This window comes from Meriones unguiculatus, chromosome 6 (genome assembly GCF_030254825.1).
Source record: "Meriones unguiculatus strain TT.TT164.6M chromosome 6, Bangor_MerUng_6.1, whole genome shotgun sequence".
Taxonomy (NCBI): Eukaryota; Metazoa; Chordata; class Mammalia; order Rodentia; family Muridae; genus Meriones; species Meriones unguiculatus.
The window spans coordinates 74938280-74957503 of record NC_083354.1 but is presented as its reverse complement, the minus strand read 5'-3'; the positions used below and the strand labels follow the sequence as shown (position 1 = coordinate 74957503).

Here is a 19224-nt window from a genome sequence, read left to right as displayed (position 1 = left end):
AGTCCTAGGGGATTCCTGGAGAGGGCTGGTTGGTCTTCAGTCTACATTTTACTCATGAATAAGTTGGTTCTAATACCAGTGAAGGAATGCCACAGAAGCAAGATAGATGAACTTGCCTGTGAGAATGAGCACAAGAACAAAGCACTTCCCTTCTTCCATATCTCTTTATCTGGGCTGCCAGCAAAGAGTGCTCCTTGTCATTAGGATAAGTCTTCCTCCTTCAAGTAACCTGATTAAGAAAACCCCTCATGGGAATGTCCAGAGCTTGCATTTTATTTGATTCCAGATGTAGTCAAGCTGACAACCAAGATTAGCTGTGCCATGATGGTTTGATAGTTCTGTAAGGGGTCATGTTTTGAACTGGAATCCTCATTGTAAGAGTCTAGGAGTGGGAACTTTATTGTGTTTCGAGGTGGGATCTATAGAAGGTCATTAAGGTGAAGCTCCCATTGGATCCTGGTAACTTCCTAAGATAGACCAAAAAATGGTCCATGTGCACAGACACATGGTAGGTAGAATAATTTTAGAAAATTAAAAGTGAAGACTATGACAGGGAGGAGAGTGGGAGGGAGATTCACATACAGAAGTTACTGGAGGACACTGTCTCTGGATTTATAATGTGGTCAGAATGTGAAATGTCCTCATGCGCAGCTCATGTGTTTGAACATTTGGTTTCCAGCTGGTGATATATTTTGGAACCTTTAAGAGGCAGAGCCTGGTGGAGGAAGTGGGTCATGGGGGACATGGCTTTGAGACTTTAGAACCTGGTGCCACTTCCTGTTCATTTTCTCCGCCTCTTCGCTGCTGATGCACTGTGACCAACTGGCCGGTCTTCTGTGCCACGATGAAATAGCGATCTTCAAACTGTAAGCCAGAAAAAGCCTTATTCTCTGTGAGCTGCTTTTGTCAAGGGCTTTTATCCCAGCAACAGAAAAGTAATGACAGGCTGCACTAGTGAAAATGGAAATTCACCAAGCACAGCCTTAGGCTGGCAAGTCCTGGCCAGTTCCTTCTGTAAAGGGAAGGAACAGGAAGCTAGAGTAGGGTAATTGTGTCTATAGATAAGAACACGACCTTTGTCTCATAATTGCTAACGAGACTGTAAGGTGTGGTGTATCAAGGGACGAGTTCAAAATGAACTAGACAAGATGTTGAATAGCCTGAGGGTTGATAGAAGTCCAGAAGGACCATTGCTGGGCACTTCACATGCTAGTGACGAGGAGTTCTTTTTATCTTATTAGGGATAGTCAAACGTGGTTATCTGCTACGCTGGGCAAACTCATCATAAAAATTGCCCGGTGAAAGAGTTTGCTTGTTTTCAACTTGGCCAGGTATGGTGGCACATACTTCTAGTCGAACCACTCAATAGGCTAAGCAAGATGGTGTCAGCCTTGAGGCTAGCATGGGCTATAGAGCAAAACCCTGTCCCACAAACAAGTGAAAACCTTCAGGTTGCAGCAGCTTTTGCAAAAGTGTAGCTAGGTAGGCAAATTCCAAATTGAATGAGGTAGATAAAGCATCATGTGACAGCGCTACCTCTACCCAAAAATAGATTTGATATTCCTTTGAGAGCACTGAAATGTGTAAATTGGTCATATGCTTGCACAAAGGTGTTCCTCGTTTTGCCCTATTTAAAAACTTTTTGATAGTTTCATATCTGAGAACTATATTTACATTATTTCTACCCACCCCTCTATGATCCCACCAAATTCCTGACTCCTTCTTTAATTATGACACACACACATACACACACACATCCTTACTGAGTCCATTTAGTGTTCCTCATATGTATATGTGTTTGGGGCTGACCAGTTGGGACTGGATATCCTATCAGGGGCTTGTCCCTCTTTCAGCAGCTGTTCACTGCCCAGACTTCTTACAGTGGGGAGGCCTTGTGACATTCCCCCATCCACACTGGCATGTCGAGCTTGTGTCATTCTGCAGGTCTTGTTTAGGTGGGCGTATTGTTGATATTTCCCAGGGGCAGCTTCCCTGCCACAGAGGTAAATGAGCCCCTCACTGTAGAGGCTCCCGGCTTTTCTGAGGGGTAGGAGTGCTGATTGCTTTTCTCCCGTGGCAGCCTGCATAACACCTTCAGATACCGTGAGAGCTAATCGTCAAGGAAGAGGTTTCCAGACCTCTTTGAGGCTGATCCCTCCAAGAATTATGTCCAAAGTGTGTGACATCTTTAGCAGTAGGGTCTTTTACAAGTTCTAGAAGGAAACCAAGGACAAAGGCAATAACCTGCTTTTGGGATTCTTGTGGGAGACTCAAAGGGAGGTTATACATGTCTGGCACTGGGATTTTTATTAGATAGTCTATAACTCTTTGGAACAGCATCACCTCATGTTTTATAACTTAATTTAAATTATATACACATACATACATATATATGCAGTTTTAAAAACATAAAATAATGCTTCCTTATGGCTTTTTCAAACATCCCTAGAGTTACTTATCCACCATCCCTCCTTTTCCCTCCCTTTCCTCTCTCTCTCTCTCTCTCCCCCCTCCATTTTCCCCTTTCCCCTCTTCATAGCATCTGTGTCCTATCCTCCTCTCTAGAGCCCCCTCTCCCCCTGCCCATGGCCTCTTCCTACCTGCCTGGGTTTTGCACTTACTCCAGGTTATAGATTCACATCTAAGGTTCAGAACTGGGGACCACAAATAAGAGAGAACTTGCAGCATTTATCCTTCTGGGTTTGACTCTGCTCATTCAGTATATTTTTTGCTTTCACTGTTTATCTGCAGATTTCATGGTTTCATTGTTTTGCATCTTTAGAGCTGAATAGAGTTCCACTGCCTGTGTGTACCACACTTTCCTTATTCACCCATCAGCCAACAAAGATTTAGGCTGTTTCTGCTCCCTAGCTATCGTAACTAGAGAAACCATGAACGGGGCTGAACAAGTCTCTGTGGAGTGGCTTGCTGAGTCCTTTGGGCACATATGCTAAGGAGGGGCATAACTGGGTCAAATTGTAGGTTGATTTTTAGCCTTTTGAGGATTCTCCACGCTGGTTCCCAGAGTGGCTGCACCAGTTTGAAGTCCTGACTGATGGCTCCCTTTCCCCAACATTTTCTCCAGCAAATGATGTTTTTGATCTTTCCCATTCTGGCAGGGGTAAGATGAAATCCCAAAGCAATTTTGAATTACATTTTCCTAACTGTTAAGAATGCTGAATACTTTAAAGATATTTTGTGACTATTTTTACTTCTTCTTTATTGATTTATAGCTCATTTCTTGATTGGGTTATTTGTTTTCCTGATTCTTCATTTTTTGAAGAATTAATAAATGGACAAGATATGTTGTATTTAAGTATTTGTGTGTGTGTGAAATGACAACAGTCAAAGAAAAAACAGTCATTAGTTTGGGAAGGATTAAAGGTGGAGAGATTAAGGAGGAACTAGAAGGAAAAAAGGGAGCTGGGGGAATGATGTAACTTTTTATTAACTAAAGCTTTAAAATGAAAGAAAATTCTCCACAGTGTTGTCTATTGGCTAATATGATGAAAGTGTGTTATTTTTAAGAATTTAATTGTTATTTATTTTTTTCCTAAATTTTTTAATTATTATTATTAATTACACTTTATTCATTTTGTATCCCCCCATAAGCCCCTCCCTCCTCCCCTCCTGATACCATCCTTCCTCCCCTTTCTGCATGCATGCCCCTCCCCAAGTCCACTGATAGGGGAGGTCTTTCTCTCCTTCTTTCTGATCTTAGACTATCAGTTCTCATCAGAAGTGGCTGCATTGTCATCTTCTGTGGCCTGGTAAGGCTGCTCTCCCATCAGGGGGAGGTGATCAAAGAGCAGGCCAATCAGATTATGTCAGAGGCAGTCCCTCTTCCCATTACTATGTAACCCACTTGGACACTGAACTGCCATGGGCTACATCTGTGCAGGGGTTCTAGGATATCTCCATGAATAGTCCTTGGTTAGAGTATGAGTCTCTAGGAAGTTCCCTGTGTTCAAATTTTCTTGTTCTGTTGCTCTCCTTGTGGAGTTCCTGTCCTCTCCAGCTCTTGCTATTTCCCACTTCTTACATAAAATTCCATTGACTCTGCCGACAGTTGGCCGGCATCTGCTTTGCTAGTCTTCAGGGCAGAGACTTTCAGAGGCCCTCTGTGGTAGGTTCCTAGGTTGTTTCCTGTTTTCTTCTTCTGGCTTTCAGAGGCTCTCTGTAGCAGGTTCCTAGGTTGGTTCCTGTTTTCTTCTTCTTCTGATGTCCATCCTCTTTGCCTTTCAGGATGGGGATTGAGCATTTTAGTTAGGGTCCTCTCTTTTGCTTCGTTTGTTTAGATGTACTGATTTTAGTGAGTTTATCCTATGTTGTATGTTTATACAAGTGAGTATATGCCGTGTGTTGTTGGGAGCCGCGTGAGCGTTACGCCGGCAGAAACGCACGCGACCACAGGAATCCTTCCGCAGCAAAAACCTTTATTAGTCACGCGATGAAAAGAGAGGAGAGAGAGAGCCCCTGATGTGGCGCTGTTTATATAAGCCGGGGTCGCACCTGAGTGACGTGTGAATACCCTGACTGGCTGCTTACTTTTACCCCGCCTGATGACTTAGGCCCATTATGCTTAGCGGGCTTGTGACGTGTCAATACCCTGATTGGCTGCTCACTCTTACCGGCGTGCCTACGCAATTCTTAGCATGCTTACGCAATCTTTAGCGTGTTTACCCAATCTACGCATGCGCCCTGGAGGTTTATAGTTTTGAGGGCGAGATGTCAGCGCCACCTAGTGGCATCTGAGTCTCTGCTCTCCACAGTGTGTGTCGTTTTGCTTCTGGGACAACTCACTCAGGATGATCCTTTCCAGATCCCACCATTTACCTGCAAATTTCATAATTTCCTTATTTTTCATTGCTGAGTAATACTCCATTGTATAGATGTACCACAATTTCTGCATCCATTCTTCAGTTGAGGGGCATCTGGGCTGTTTCCAGCTTCTGGCTATTACAAATAAAGCTGCTACAAACATGGTAGAGCAAATGTCCTTTTTGTGTACTTGAGCCTCTTTTGGATATATGCCTAGGAGTGGTATGGCTGGATCTTGAGGAAGTGCTATTCCTAGTTGTCTGAGAAAGCGCCAGATTGATTTCCAGAGTGGTTGTACAAGTTTATATTCCCACCAGCAGTGGAGGAGGGTTCCCCTTTCTCCACAACCTCTCCAACATGTGTTATCACTTGAGTTTTTGATCTTGGCCATTCTGATGGGTGTAAGGTGAAATCTCAAGATTGATTTGAGTTGCATTTCCCTAATGGCTAATGAGGTTGAGCATTTCTTTAAATGCTTCTCTGCCATTCGATATTCCTCTGCAGTGAGTTCTCTGTTTAGCTCTGTTCCCCACTTTTTAAGTGGATTACTTGGTTTGCTGTTTTTCAGATTCTTTAGTTCGTTATATATACTGGATATGAGTCCTCTGTCAGATAAAGGGTTGGTGAAGATTCTTTCCCAATCTGTAGGCAGTCACTTTGTTTTGATGACAGTGTCCTTTGCTTTACAGAAGCTTTTCAGTTTCAGGAGGTCCCATTTATTGATTGTTGGTGTTCTGTTCAGGAAGTTCTCTCCTGTACCAATGAGTTCTAGGGTATTTCCCACTTTTTTTTTCTAGCCAATTTAATGTGTCTGATTTTATGTTGAGGTCTTTGATACACTTGGACTTCAGTTTTGTGCAGGGTGATAAGTATGGATCTATTTTCATTTTTCTACATGTAGACATCCAGTTGGACCAGCACCATTTGTTGAAGATGCTATCTTTTTTCCATTGTATGGTTTTGACATCTTTGTCAAAGATCAGGTTTCCATAAGTGTGTCGGTTTATTTCTGGGTCCTCTCTTCGGTTCCATCGATCCACCATTCTGTTTCTATGCCAGTACCATGCAGTTTTTAAAACTGTTGCTCTATAGTACAACTTAGGATCAGGGATGGAGATACCTCCAGAAGATCTTTTATTGTAGCGTATTGTTTTAGCAATTCTGGGTTTCTTGTTATTCCATATGAAGTTGAGCATTTTTCTTTCCAGGTCTGTAAAGAATTTTGTTGGTAATTAGATGGGAATTGCATTGAATCTGTAGATTGCTTTTGGTAAGATGGCCATTTTTACTATGTTAATCCTGCCTACATTGCTTTTGGTAAGATGGCCATTTGTACTATGTTAATCCTGCCAAGCCATGAGCATGGGAGATCTTTCCATCTTCTCATATCTTCTTCTAATTCTTTCTTCAGAGACTTGAATTTTTTTTCATACAAGTCTTTGACTTGCTTGGTTAGGGTTACACCAAGGTACTTTAAGGCAATTGTGGCTATTGTGAAGAGTGTTGTTTCCCTAATTTCTTTCTCAGCCCTTTTGTCTTTTGTATACAGGAGTGCTACTGATTTTTTTGAGTTAATTTTGTATCTGGCCACTTTGCTGGAGGTGTTTATCAGCTGTAGGGGTTTCCTGGTAGAGTTTTTGGGGTCACTCACGTATACTATCATATCATCTGCAAATAGTGATAATTTGACTTCTTCCTTTCCAATCTGTATCCCCTTGATCTCCTTCAACTGTCTTATTGCTCTAGCAAGGACTTCCAGCACTATGTTGAAGAGGTATGGAGATAGTGGGCAGCCTTGTCTTGTCCCTGATTTCAGTGGGATTGCTTTAACTTTCTCTCTGTTTAGTTTGATGTTGGCTATAGGCTTGTTGTATATTGCCTTTACTATGTTTAGATATGTGCTTTGTATCCCTGATCTCTCCAATACTTTAAACATGAATGGATGTTGGATTTTGTCAAATGCTTTTTCAGCATCTAGGGAGATTATTATGTGTTTTTTTTTTTCAGTTTGTTAATATAGTGAATCACATTGATAGTTTTCTGTATATTGAACCACCCCTGCATACCTAGGATGAAGCCTACTTGGTCATAGTGGATAATATCTTTGATGTGTTCTTGGATTCGGTTTGCAAGTATTTTATTAAGTATTTTTGCATCAATGTTCATAAGGGAGATTGGCCTGAAGTTCTCTTTCTTTGTTGAGTCTTTGTGAGGTTTAGGTACCAAGGTGACTGTGGCTTCATAGAATGAGTTTGGTAATGTTTCTTCTGTTCCTCTTTTGTGGAATAGTTTAAAGAGAATTGGTGTTAGCTCTTCTTTGAAGGTCTGGTAAAATTCTGTGCTGAAGTCATCTGGTCCTGGGCTTTTTTTGGTTGGGAGACTTTTGATGACCGCTTCTCTTTCTTTGGGGGATATAGGACTATTTAATTGATTTACCTGGTCCTGATTCAGCTTTGGTAAGTCAAATTTATCAAGAAAATTGTCCATTTCATTTAGATTTTCAAATTTTGTGGCATATAGACTTTTGAAGTAAGTCCTAATGATTGTTTGGATTTCCTCAGTGTCTGTAGTTATGTCCCCCTTTTCATTTCTGATTTTGTTGATTTGGGTGGTGTCTCTCTACCTTTTAGTTAGCTTGGCTAAGGGTTTGTCTATCTTGTTGATTTTCTCAAAGAACCAGCTCTTCGTTTCATTGATTCTTTCAATTGTTTTATTTGTTTCTAATTGATTGATTTCAGCCCTGAGTTTGATTATTTCCAGCCATCTGCTCCTTCTTGGTGTGTCTGCTTCTTCTTTTTCTAGGGGTTTTAAGTGAGCCATTAAGCTGCTTGAATGAGCTCTCTCGAATTTCTTCTTGAAGGCACTTAGTGCTGTGAGCTTTCCTCTTAGCACTGCTTTCATTGTGTCCCACAAGTTTGGGTGAGTTGTGTCTTCATTTTCATTGAGTCCTAGGAAGACTTTAATTTCTTAACACTGCTTTCATTGTGTCCCACAAGTTTGGGTATGTTGTGTCTTCATTTTCATTGAGTTCTAAGAAGACTTTAATTTCTTTCTTTATTCCCTGACCCAACTGTCATTTAGTAGCAAGTTGTTCAGTTTCCATGTGTGTGTAGGCTTTTTGCTATTTCTGTTGTTATTGAGGTCCAGCTTTATTCCATGGTGACCAGACAGGATACAAGGGATTATTTCAATCTTCTTGTATCTGGTGAGGCTCACTTTGTGACCAACTATATGGTCCATTTTGGAGAAGGTTCCATGAGGTGCTGAGAAGAAGGTAAATTCTTTTGTGTTTGGGTATAAGGTTCTGTAAATGTCTGTTAGGTCCATTTGATTCATGACCTCTGTTAGAGACATTGTTTCTTTGTTTAATTTCTGTTTTGTTGATCTGTCCTTTGTTGAGACTGGGGTGTTGAAGTCTCCCACTATTAATGTGTGGGGATCTATATGTGCTTTAAATTTTATCAATGTTTCTTTTACAAGTGTGGGTGCTCTTGTATTTGGGGCATAGATGTTCAGGATTGTGATGTCTTCCTGGTGGAATTTTCCCTTTATGAGTATGAAGTGTCTTTCCCCATCTCTTTTTATTAATTTTGGTTGAAAGCCTATTTTATCAGATATTAGAATGGCTACTCCTGCTTGCTTCTTGGGTCCATTTGCTTGGAAAGCCGTCTTCCAACCCTTTACCCTCAGGTAATGTCTATCTTTGTGCCTTAGGTGTGTTTCTTGTATGCAACAGATTGCTGGGTTTTCTTTATGCATCCATTCTGTTAGTCTGTGTCTTTTTATTGGAGAATTGATTCCATTGATATTGAGAGAGATTAATGACCAGTGGCTGTTAGATCCTTTGATATTGATGCTGGCTGTGGTCATAAGGTTGTGTGCTTGGTTGCTTTTTGTTTTACTGTAGTGAGGTTAATTATTTCTTGTGTTTTCTTGAAAGTAGCTAGTTTTCTTAGGCTGTATTTTCCCTTCTAGTGTCTTCTGTGACACTGGATTTGTGTGTAAGTATTGTTGAAATTTGTTTTTGTCATTGAATATCTTGTTTTCTCCATCTATGAGGACTGAGAGTATTGCTGGGTATATTAGCCTGGGCTGAAATCTGTGTTCTCTTAGGGTCTGCATGATATCCGTCCAGGCCCTTCTGGCTTTCATAGTCTCTGTTTAAAAGGCAGGTGTGATTCTAATGGGTTTGCCATTATATGTTACTTGGCCTTTTTTCCTTGCAGCTTTTAGTATTTTTTCTTTGTTCTGTATATTTACTGTTTTGATTGTTATGTGGCGGGAGGATTTTCTTTTCTGGTCTAATTTATTGGGTATTCTGTAGGCCTCTTGTATTCTTATTGGCCTCTCCTTTAAGTTGGGGAAACAATGCTCTGTTTCTTTTATTTATTTCAGTGATTTAAGCATTTCCTCTCTAAAGGCCACAAACTGTTTGGCTGCAACTTCCTGTATTTCTTTACAGATGACCATAATCTGTTTGAGTTTATCTTCCTCTAGGTCTTTTTGAATTTTATTTGTTTCCTTTGTTATACTCTTCATGAGCATACATGTTAGGTCATCTTCTTGAATTTCAATTATTTCTTTTCTGGTCTAATTTATTGGGTATTCTGTAGGCCTCTTATATTCTTATTGGCCTCTCCTTTAAGTTGGGGAAATTCTCTTCAATGATTTTGTTGAAAATATTTTCTGGGCCTTGGAGCAGGGAATCTTCTTTTTCCTCTATTCCTATTATTCTTATGTTTTGTCATTTTATGTTGTCTTGAATTTCTTGGATGGTCTGTGTCAGGAATTTTTTAGATTTAAGATTTTCTTTGACAGATACATCTATTTCTTCCATTGTATCTTACACACCTGAAATTCTTTCTTCCATCTCTTGTAGTCTATTGGTTATGTTAACCTCTGTAGTTCCTGTATTCGTCCCAAGTTCTTTCTCTCCACACTTTCCTCCATTGGTGTTTCTTTAATTTTTCCAATTCCATCTTCAGATCTTGAGCCATTTTGTTGATTTCCTTCATCCGTCTGACTGTATTTTCCTGTTTTTCCTTCAATTCCTTCAGCTGTTTGTTTGAACAATCCTCTGTTTCTTTTATTTCTTTCAGTGATTTAAGCATTTCCTCTCTAAAGGCCACAAACTGTTTGGCTGCCACTTCCTGTATTTCTTTACAGATGGCCATAATCTGTTTGTTTTTATCTTCCTCTGTTTCTTTACAGATGGCCATAATCTGTTTGAGTTTATCTTCCTCTAGGTCTTTTTGCATTTTATTTTTTTCCTCTGTTATACTCTTCATGAGCATACATGTTAGGTCATCTTCTTGAATTTCAATTATGCTGGGGTGTCCAGAGCTACTTGCCCCTGGATAACTGGGTTGTGGAGATGCCATATTGCTCTGTCTTTTGTTGGTTGAGTTTTTATGCTGGCCTCTACCCAATGGGCTATCTTAGGTGTTTGGAATTAGTTTCTGGTGGTTCCTTGGATCCTGTGGTGGAAAGAATCACCTTGGCAGGAAGCTGGTTTTTCCTGAAGGAAGCCTTCTCAGCTTTTTGGGTATAGTCACTGGATGGTCAGTGTTTTTCAGGAGTTGCCACTGCTCACCTCAGGCATAGAGACCTGAGTGGTAACTGTGGTCCTTTTTAGTCGAGAGGACTCTCTTCTCACCCAGAGAAGTCCTGAAGACAGCTGCCCTGCTTCTGGGTTTCTGCTGCTGTAACCTGTGTGTCCCGTGGTTTGGTCAGTTTTGTTAGGGATAACTGGTTGCCCCTTGGAGCAGTATCTGGGGGTTGATCTCGGGGATTCTGCACTTCTGTTGGTCTGAGGTTGGGGCTCTGTGCCCCAATATCCAAGCTGTAATCTGTGGCAGGTGGGTACCGCTCTCCTGGTAACAGCAGACTATCTGGTGCACAGCAGGTCCCTAGGTTGGGCTGGTCGGCAGGACCTTTTCCAGGGATATACTGGGTGGCCTAAGTCCATCCCCTTTTCTCTGTTGCCTGTGAGGATTTCTCCTGACAGTGACTCCCAGTCTCTGTTGCCCTGGGGCTCACAGCTCTGTCTGTGCTGGAGAGCTGGGCATGCAGCAACTGTCTGTGCTCGCGGCTAGAGCCCAGTTCAGTTATGGCGGCTTGTACCCACTGGTATGCGAGACTTTTTCCAGGGAAAGACTGGGTGACCCAAGTCAGTCCCGTTTTCTTCTTTCCCTGTGGGGTTTTCTCGTGACTGGGACTCCCAGTCTCTGGTGTTTTTGTGCCCACCAATCCTGGGAAGGTGATCAGGACATGCAGGCGTGTGGCTCTGGTCTGGCGACCTAGTGCTCACCCGACCTGGGATCTCTTCCAAGTTCTGACTGGGTGGCCTGAGCGTGGACCCGACTGATTCCCATGCTGTGGGGGTTTCCTCTCACCTGGGAAACACAATCACTGTTGTTTTAGGGCCCAGAGTTCAGTCTCTTGGTCGCTGTACAGAAAATGTTGTCCTGCTCTTCAGACAAGATGGCGCCACCATCTTGTCACCTATTTTTTATTTTTTTAATTAAAATTACACACGCACACCCTCTTCTACTAATCATACACTTACTTCTCTTGGCTCCCTCTTGAAACCATGGTCTCTTTATCTTAATGGTTATTGTCGCAGTATTATATGTGTGTGTGCATGTACGTACCTAAACATAAAAATGCAACCTCTCTAGTTCTTTTGGTGTTACTTGTTTGCACAGGATTTGAGGGCCTACTACTTGGTATTGGATAACCAACTGGGGGCTCATCTCAGGGAATACTATTTGTCGTGTTCTCAGTGTTTCTTAGTTATCCAAGGTTTTTTATCTGGGGTAAGACCCTGTGAGAGTCCTTCCTTTCAGGCCAGCATATATACTGGTGTTGTCATTGGCCGGGCCTTGTTTAGGCAGCCAGATTGTTGAGGTATCGTGAGTGAAGCTTCCCTGTCATTTTTAGGAGACACAGTCTCACAGCAGACTTCCTGGTTCTTTGTATCTTAAAATCTCTTGACCTCCTCTTCCAAGATATTTCCTGAGCTTTAAGGGCACAAGTCATGTTGTAGATGTATCAGTTGTGCTTGTGCACCCAAGATCACGTGCTCTCTCGGTTTCGATTGGCTGATGTTCTCTATAATGTTCTCTGGTGAAGGCATTTTATCAATTGAGGCTCATTTTGCCCACATGACTGTAGCTTGTATTAAGTTGACAAAAATACTAACCAGTGAGTTAGGGCCATTAATATTAAAGTTGTTATTGAAAGTGTATGTTCATTGCTGTCATTTTGCTGTTTACGGTGTTAATCCTTTTTTTAATTATTATTTCAATTATTATAAAAGTTTACTTTCTTCAATTGCTTGGCTATGCTAATTTTCAGTCCAAAGAATTGCTCCTCTGTTGGTCTGGTTTACTGGAAAAGAATTCTTTTATCCTGTTTATACTTTGAAAAGTTTTTCTTTGTCCTTCAGCTATGAGAGATCGTTATGCTGCATACAGTAGTTTAAAATAGTGTCTTACTTAGGCTCTCTATTATTGCGATGAAGCATCATGACTAAAAAGCAAGTTGGGAAGAAAAGGGTTTATTTGGATTACATTTTCTCATTTTATTCCACCATTGAATGAAGTCAGGACAGGAACCCAAACAAGACAGGAACCCGGAGGCAGAAGTTGATACAAAAGCCATGGATGGGTACTACTTACAGGCTTGCTCCACACAGCTTGCTCAGCATGTTTTTTTACAGAACTCCCATCCTAGGGATGGCACCACCCAAAATAGGCTGGTCCTGTCCATCAATAATTAAGAAAACGTCTTACAGCCTGATTTTATGCAGGCAATTTATCAGTTGAGGTTCTCTCTTCCCAGATGCCTATAGATTGTGTCAAGTTGTCGTAAAACTAGTTGGCACAGCCGCTGGCCTTGGATTCTTCTCCTTCTTCTGTGTCTATAATTAGAAGATTTTGGTCTTTTCACGATGTTCCAAAGTTCCTGCATGTTCCTTTCATGTAGTTTTAGAGAGTTTACGCATTCTTTCCTTGAGTGGTCCAGTTCCTCTACTTTATCTAATATTCTAATATCCAATATAAGAATAGTCCTAATATTCTCTCTTCTCTTTGATACATTCTATTGGCAAGGCTCCAATTTAATTTAGCTGAGCAGCCATGTTTCATTGTACATATGATTCCAACAATCTGAAGATGAACTGATAGTGCCAGTTAACCAGCCTAGCTGGTTAAACTGAGAAAAACAAGATCTAACATAAATTCCTAGGATTTACTTACATTTCTCTTAAAAAACCCAACCTACTAAGTTAATTTTCTAGATACAAGATAAAGAAGGGGGGGCACAAATATTGGCTGAGCTCCTTGAGAAATCACATATGTTTGAGAATTTTGTAACTTCCTCCTTGAATGGAGTGGATGTTGGGGAGGAGTTAGATGTGTGGTTTGAATGAAAGCAGATTCTTTGGGAACTTCAAATAGTCATTGTCCAAAAGGTTGTGGTGGAATCTCAGAACTCATGTTTAAAGAAGTGTCAGATACTTATTTGTGCCTAGGACAGCCTCTTGATGGTCACCCACATGGCCACTAGGATGCTGGGCTAGGAATCCATGAAGACTCCTGACCACTCTTTTCTATTGGGAAATCAGTTCTCAGTTCATAAGCATATTTTAATTCCTATTACAGAGAGACATGGAGTTCTGATATGTGAAATCCCATTGCAAGAAACCACCTGAAAAGAAGCAGGACCCTGACCATATTGAAGGTAAAAGGAACTCTGAAGACCATTAGCAAGGCCAGTGCCTGACAAACACCAAAATCCTTAAGAGGATGCATGTGGTTTACCCAGCTATTCTTATTTCAGGAATTTACTCTGGGAAAATTTTTTAAATGCTGGAAATATTTATTAATATCATTACAAGAATATTGAATATTGAATTCATCTTTATGTATGAAGAAGGACAATGACTTAAATGATCCACATTTGGGGAGTAATTAAACAATTATGTATGAACAGATTTTTAAAAATGGAAGAGTTGGGGAGCAAGATGGATGGCTCAGTGAGTAAAAGTACATATCTTACGAGCCTAATGGCTTGTGTTGATCCCTGCATTCCACTAGAGAGGGAAGATGAAAGGAATTGAAACAACCTCTAAAAGTCCTCTGACTTCCAAAGAGCTCTGAGGCATGTGTGCACTTACACCACACACACATATACACTCACACTTCTCATACACTCATACACATTCACATTCACACACACATACTCATACATGAAGTGTTGCCAAGGAAACGAGAATTCGTTTTAAGGATTCTGAGTCTTGTAACAACAACAAATTAAAAGGACTCAGAAGGAAACTTGAGGACCATTTTATTAGTGTCTGATCAAAAACAACAAGAAGGACAAGCTGTAAATCTTGGTAACTGCCAGGAGGAAAGAGATGGGGGGGAAGGCCATACCTTTGGAGATTGATCCAAGAAAACAGGCAGGTTTGACAATCAAGGTCAGTAACCACCTGGACAGAGAGTGTGTAGGGAGTCTGCAGAGTAAGGGAGTCCAGAGTGTCAAGAAAAGCATGCATAGAGTTTGGATCAGTATGTGAAAAAGAGATAGAAAGCAGAGGAAAAGTTAATACTTTTAACTTAGAATTCAGAAAAGTGGAGAGGCTTAGCTGTGGAAGCCACTACATAGGGGTGAGGGCTTCTGAGAAGTGTATCTTCTTTCTGAGGAGATAAGTATTCCTCCCATTTCTTTACCTTGTCTTCCAGTGACTCTGGTGTGGACTCCCAGCCAGGTGATTCATAGGCTTAGCTAGATTTACTCTTAAAGGAGAACACAGTAATAAGCGACATTGCAATCTTTGGAACAGTGGAGAATGTCGCGTCTCTAACTGGGGCCAGAAGTAGAACTCAGATTTCATTCCTTTATCCAAGAGGAAACAGCTTTGCGATGGAAAGTGGTGTCCAAATCCAGCTGTAAGGGAGGGCTCCATCAGTTCCATCAAAGGCTGCTAGTCTCTATTTGGCTACCTAGCATTGGCATCTCAAGTGTTGAGACCCTGGAATCGTTTCACATTTTGTGTCAAGTCAGTCTTGCTACTTCTGGCTTCCAGTCAAGGAAACTTCTTGTTTTCCAGTTACTTGAGCTCAGACTGCCTGAGTAGCTTGTATCCTCTGGTCTCATGAGAAGTATGATGGAAGAACAGGTATGGTGATGCAGGCCTGTTAGCTCAGCACTACAGATGGAGAAAAAGGAAGATAGCCACACATTTGATGCTAACCTGGTCTCTATATTGTGTTCCAGATGAGTTTGGGATATACAGTGAGCCCCTGTCTCAAAAAATGTAAACAAAACCAGCAGGATGGTGGTGGCACATGCCTATAATCCTAACATTCAGGAAGCAGAGGCAGGCAGATCTCTGTAAGTTTGAGGCCAGCTTGGTCTACAGAGTGAGTTCCAGGATGGTGAAGACTATACTGTGATACTCTGTCTCAAACAAAAACAAAACCAAAAACAGATGACAGTGCTGGCTGGGCCTGCTGCTCAGTGGTGGGTACTGATTAGCAGAGCCAAGGCCTTGGGTTCGTTCCTACAAGCACACATAGCCAAAATTCAATACATTGCAAATATTTGTCAATTTTACACTGTAAAATAGTCTGTATAGTCTATTGTAGTCATTTCAATAATTGTGAGTCAGAAGAATAGGGAATTGGGTGAAGAAAGAGGTTCCAGAAATTAACAAGAAAGGTGTAAGGCTGGAAGCCCTTCCCCACCTGGGCTTCATTAACAAAGGGAGCATGTTCATGAAGAGCTAGCTTTGTAAAATCATCAGGGCAGTAAGGTTCTATGCAAATTTCATATCAGATGTCATGCTGAGCCACTTCCATCCTCTCTTGGCGCCAGGTCATAGACCAGGTCTTATTTGATTCTGAGCTCATCAGTATCTCTCCTTTAATAAGGACTCTTCACCCTATCACTATCCACATGCTCTCTACAACCCATTGTAAAGAGTTTTAAGAACCTATGAACCCCAGCAGCTGCCTCCCAGACTCAAATCCATGCCTGAAACAGGGAGCATCTGGAGATCACATGAAGCACTAAGACTGGAGAGCAAATATGACAAAAACAATGTGTTTGGAGGCTGGAGAGATGGCCTTACAGTTGAATGGATTTACCCTTGCAATGGAGCCAATTTTGGCTCACGACCCCGAGGCCAAGCCACTCATAACTACCAGTAACTGCAGTTTATGGGGGCCCAACACCTTTTCTGAAATATATACACACATACTTAAAAATAAAATCTTCAAGAATAATTTTAACTGAATGATATTATCAGATTGTCACTCTCAGGCTACATAATTGTGCATATTTTTTCTTTAACATACATGGTAAACCTATGTCATTGTCTTTATACTTCAGAGGTGGAGCTGAGCATGGTGACACATATCTCAGCATCCAAGAGGCTGAGACACTGGGTTTATCATTCCAAGTTCTTGGCCTCCTATAGAAGGATTCAGAGATAAAGGGCCCCATGGATTTGCACAAGAACAAAATAACCTTAGCTGGAAGGACACAGTGGCACAGACTTTTACCTTCAAGACTGATAGTTGATCACGTGAGTGAGAGTGTTTAGGGAGTCTCATCATTGTTTAGGGATTTCTTTTATGGGGCTCAGGAGATGGAAAGGCTGGTTGCTAAGTAAGGGCCCTCTGTTTTGACTGGCGGATTTGAATTATCCAAGTCTTTGGTCATTGCGCATGTCACATGTATGTCATAGAATGTGTGTGATTTTAAGTATATATGTGCCTAAGATAGAAAATAGAGGATTCTCCTTAAACATTAAAGACACAGTTTTGCCTGCCTGCATCTGCACCCAAATCCAGGTCAGTTTGATCAGCCTTTCCAGTCCTCCTATCCCAATACATTGGGAATGTACTTGACTAGAGACTGACTAAAGTTGATTACTGTTAGGGACAGGGAAATCTATACTGTTGTCCAGAGATGAGGCTACAAGCTGTGTCTTGAAGGAGGGGTGTGCAAAGAGTGTGTACAGGTGAAGGACTTAGGAACACCAAGCACATTATTGCAAAACCAAATAGGGTCCCAGACCAAATGCTCTACTATGCTTGTTGGCTTCACCCTTAAGTGCAAGATTCTGTCTAAGAAAAACAAGCAAACAGTCAAACTGAAGGACACTTGCAAGGCTCCATGAATGGAGCCAGCTCTCTGTGTCTAGTTCACTGCCAGTCCTCAAGGCCTAGCCCATTGCTTGACACACAGGTAGGTGCTTAGCAAATATTTGTTGATTGAGTGAGTGAATATTGATGTTTCATAGTTTCTCAAGCAACTTCTGTCTTTCACAAGTGGAGATCAGATGGCAACATACAAAAGTTGCTGGTCTTCTACCTACCATGTGGGTCCTGGGGAACAAACTGAAATCATTGGGCCTGTGGCAAGCCTCTTTACCCACTGAGCCATCTTCCTGGTTCAGAGACACAACCCTTTATAATAAAGGTATTGCAGACACCAAAATCATCTGCGTTCCTGTCTCATTTAGAAAATGGCATCCCAGGGAGAAGCCTGCGAGGAGAGAATTTATGAGTTTGATGATGATTTGGCCTCTGAGTTCTCTGCTCTTCTCGGTGTGGACGCACTTCAGATCTTAAAGAGACAGCATGAAGAAGACCACAAAGAACGAATGAAGATGAAGAAATGTTTTAACTCACAGATGCGCAGTGAAGCCAGAAGATTAAAGACTTTTGTGACCTATGAGTCATTCAAATCATGGACGCCTCAGGACATGGCAGCTGCTGGGTTTTACCATACCGGGGTGAAACTTGGGGTGCAGTGCTTTTGCTGTAGCTTAATCCTCTTTAGCACCAGACTCAAGAACCTTCCTATAGAAATCCACAAGAAATTACATCCAGAATGTGAGTTCCTGTTGGGCAAAGATGTCGGTAACATTGGCAAGTATGACATAAGGGTGAAGAGTCCAGAGAAGACACTGAGAAGCGGCAAAGCACAGTACCAAGAAGAGGAGGCCAGGCTGGAGTCCTTTGAGAAGTGGCCTTTTTATGCCCATGGGACCTCGCCACGTGTACTCTCCGCAGCTGGCTTTGTCTTTACAGGTAACTGGGTCTCATTTTGTGAGGTGTTTCTGTAAAAATTTAGTTTCTAAACTAATCAAGAGGAAGGACTCTGAACCATCTCTCCAACCTTTCTTTTCTCTTCCTCCTTCTCTTCCTCCTTTTTACTCTTTCTCTTCTGTTCTTGTTCTTGTTCTTCTTGGACTTGGTCTTCTTATTGTTCTCCTTTTTCTTCTTGTTCTTATCCCTGTTGTTCTTGGTCTTCAACTTCTTCATCTTCTTGTTCTTCTTGTTGTTTTTATTTTTCTCTTCTTCCTCCTCTTTTTTTCTCCTTGTTCTCCTCCTTCTTTGTCTCCTCCTCCCTTTTCTCCTCCTTCTGTTTTCTTTTCTTCTCCTCATCCACATTCTTATTCTTGTTGTTCTTCTTCCTCTTTCTTTCTCCTCCTTCTCTTCTTCCTCCTCCTTCTTTTACTACTTCTTGTTAATCATTCCTTATTTGTTAATTGTTATATTAAAGATCTAGTTCATTAAACTTTAATAATTTTACTTCCGCTATAATTTACTTTAGTGTAGCATTATTAACTTGTCAAATATGTATAAAATAAAAGGTTTTCTGTAAATATGGATACATTTCTGTAAATGTGGGCCTAGAAATATATTAACTGAAGGTTGAGGTGTAGCTCATTACTTGAGGCCTAACTGAGGATGTGAAAGGCCATTGGTTTAGTCCCAGCACTGGAAAACAGAATAAGAAGACTCCAGAAAACACTAGCTCCATTCATAAGGACCTGAAAATGGATTATGAGATAGCTTAAATCCACTTTCTTCTCATTTCACAAATATTACTATTTATATGTTTCCTTGATTAATTTAATTTCTATAGTTTTGGAAGGGTTTGTTTTTACTTATTTAACTCTCATCCATGAGGCAAACTATCCTCAAGAAGACTACAATTTGAAATGCCTCAGCCACACACAGGTGTTAGGACAGATGTGGATGACAATTACAACAGGATCTGTGGGTGCTGAGTACCTGCTTATGCTATACAAGGATTGAACACTAATTCTAATTCACTCAGTTTGCCCTTTCCCCGTGTTTGATAATTGAGTTCACTGAGGCTCAGAGAATTAGAGAACTGTGCCTCTATTTCCATAGAGGTGACATGGCAAAGCTAACGTTTAGACCTTCTGACAGCATTATTCCAGGTAGTTCTAGCTTTTGCCTACTTCTCCATCACTTTGGTCCTGAAAGCTAAAGAGCAGCCTCTATGTGTAAGAAACTGGCATGTTGAGGGCTAAGTCTATGGAGGATGGCCATGGCTGGGAAATGTACGTCC

The 19224-nt window shown here is 41.3% G+C and overlaps 1 pseudogene; it reads left to right on the top strand.

Moving 5' to 3' along the window:
- The first annotated feature begins 804 nt into the window (after window positions 1–804).
- Window positions 805–19224, top strand: part of LOC132654712 (baculoviral IAP repeat-containing protein 1b-like) — a 47178-nt pseudogene continuing 28758 nt past the window's right edge.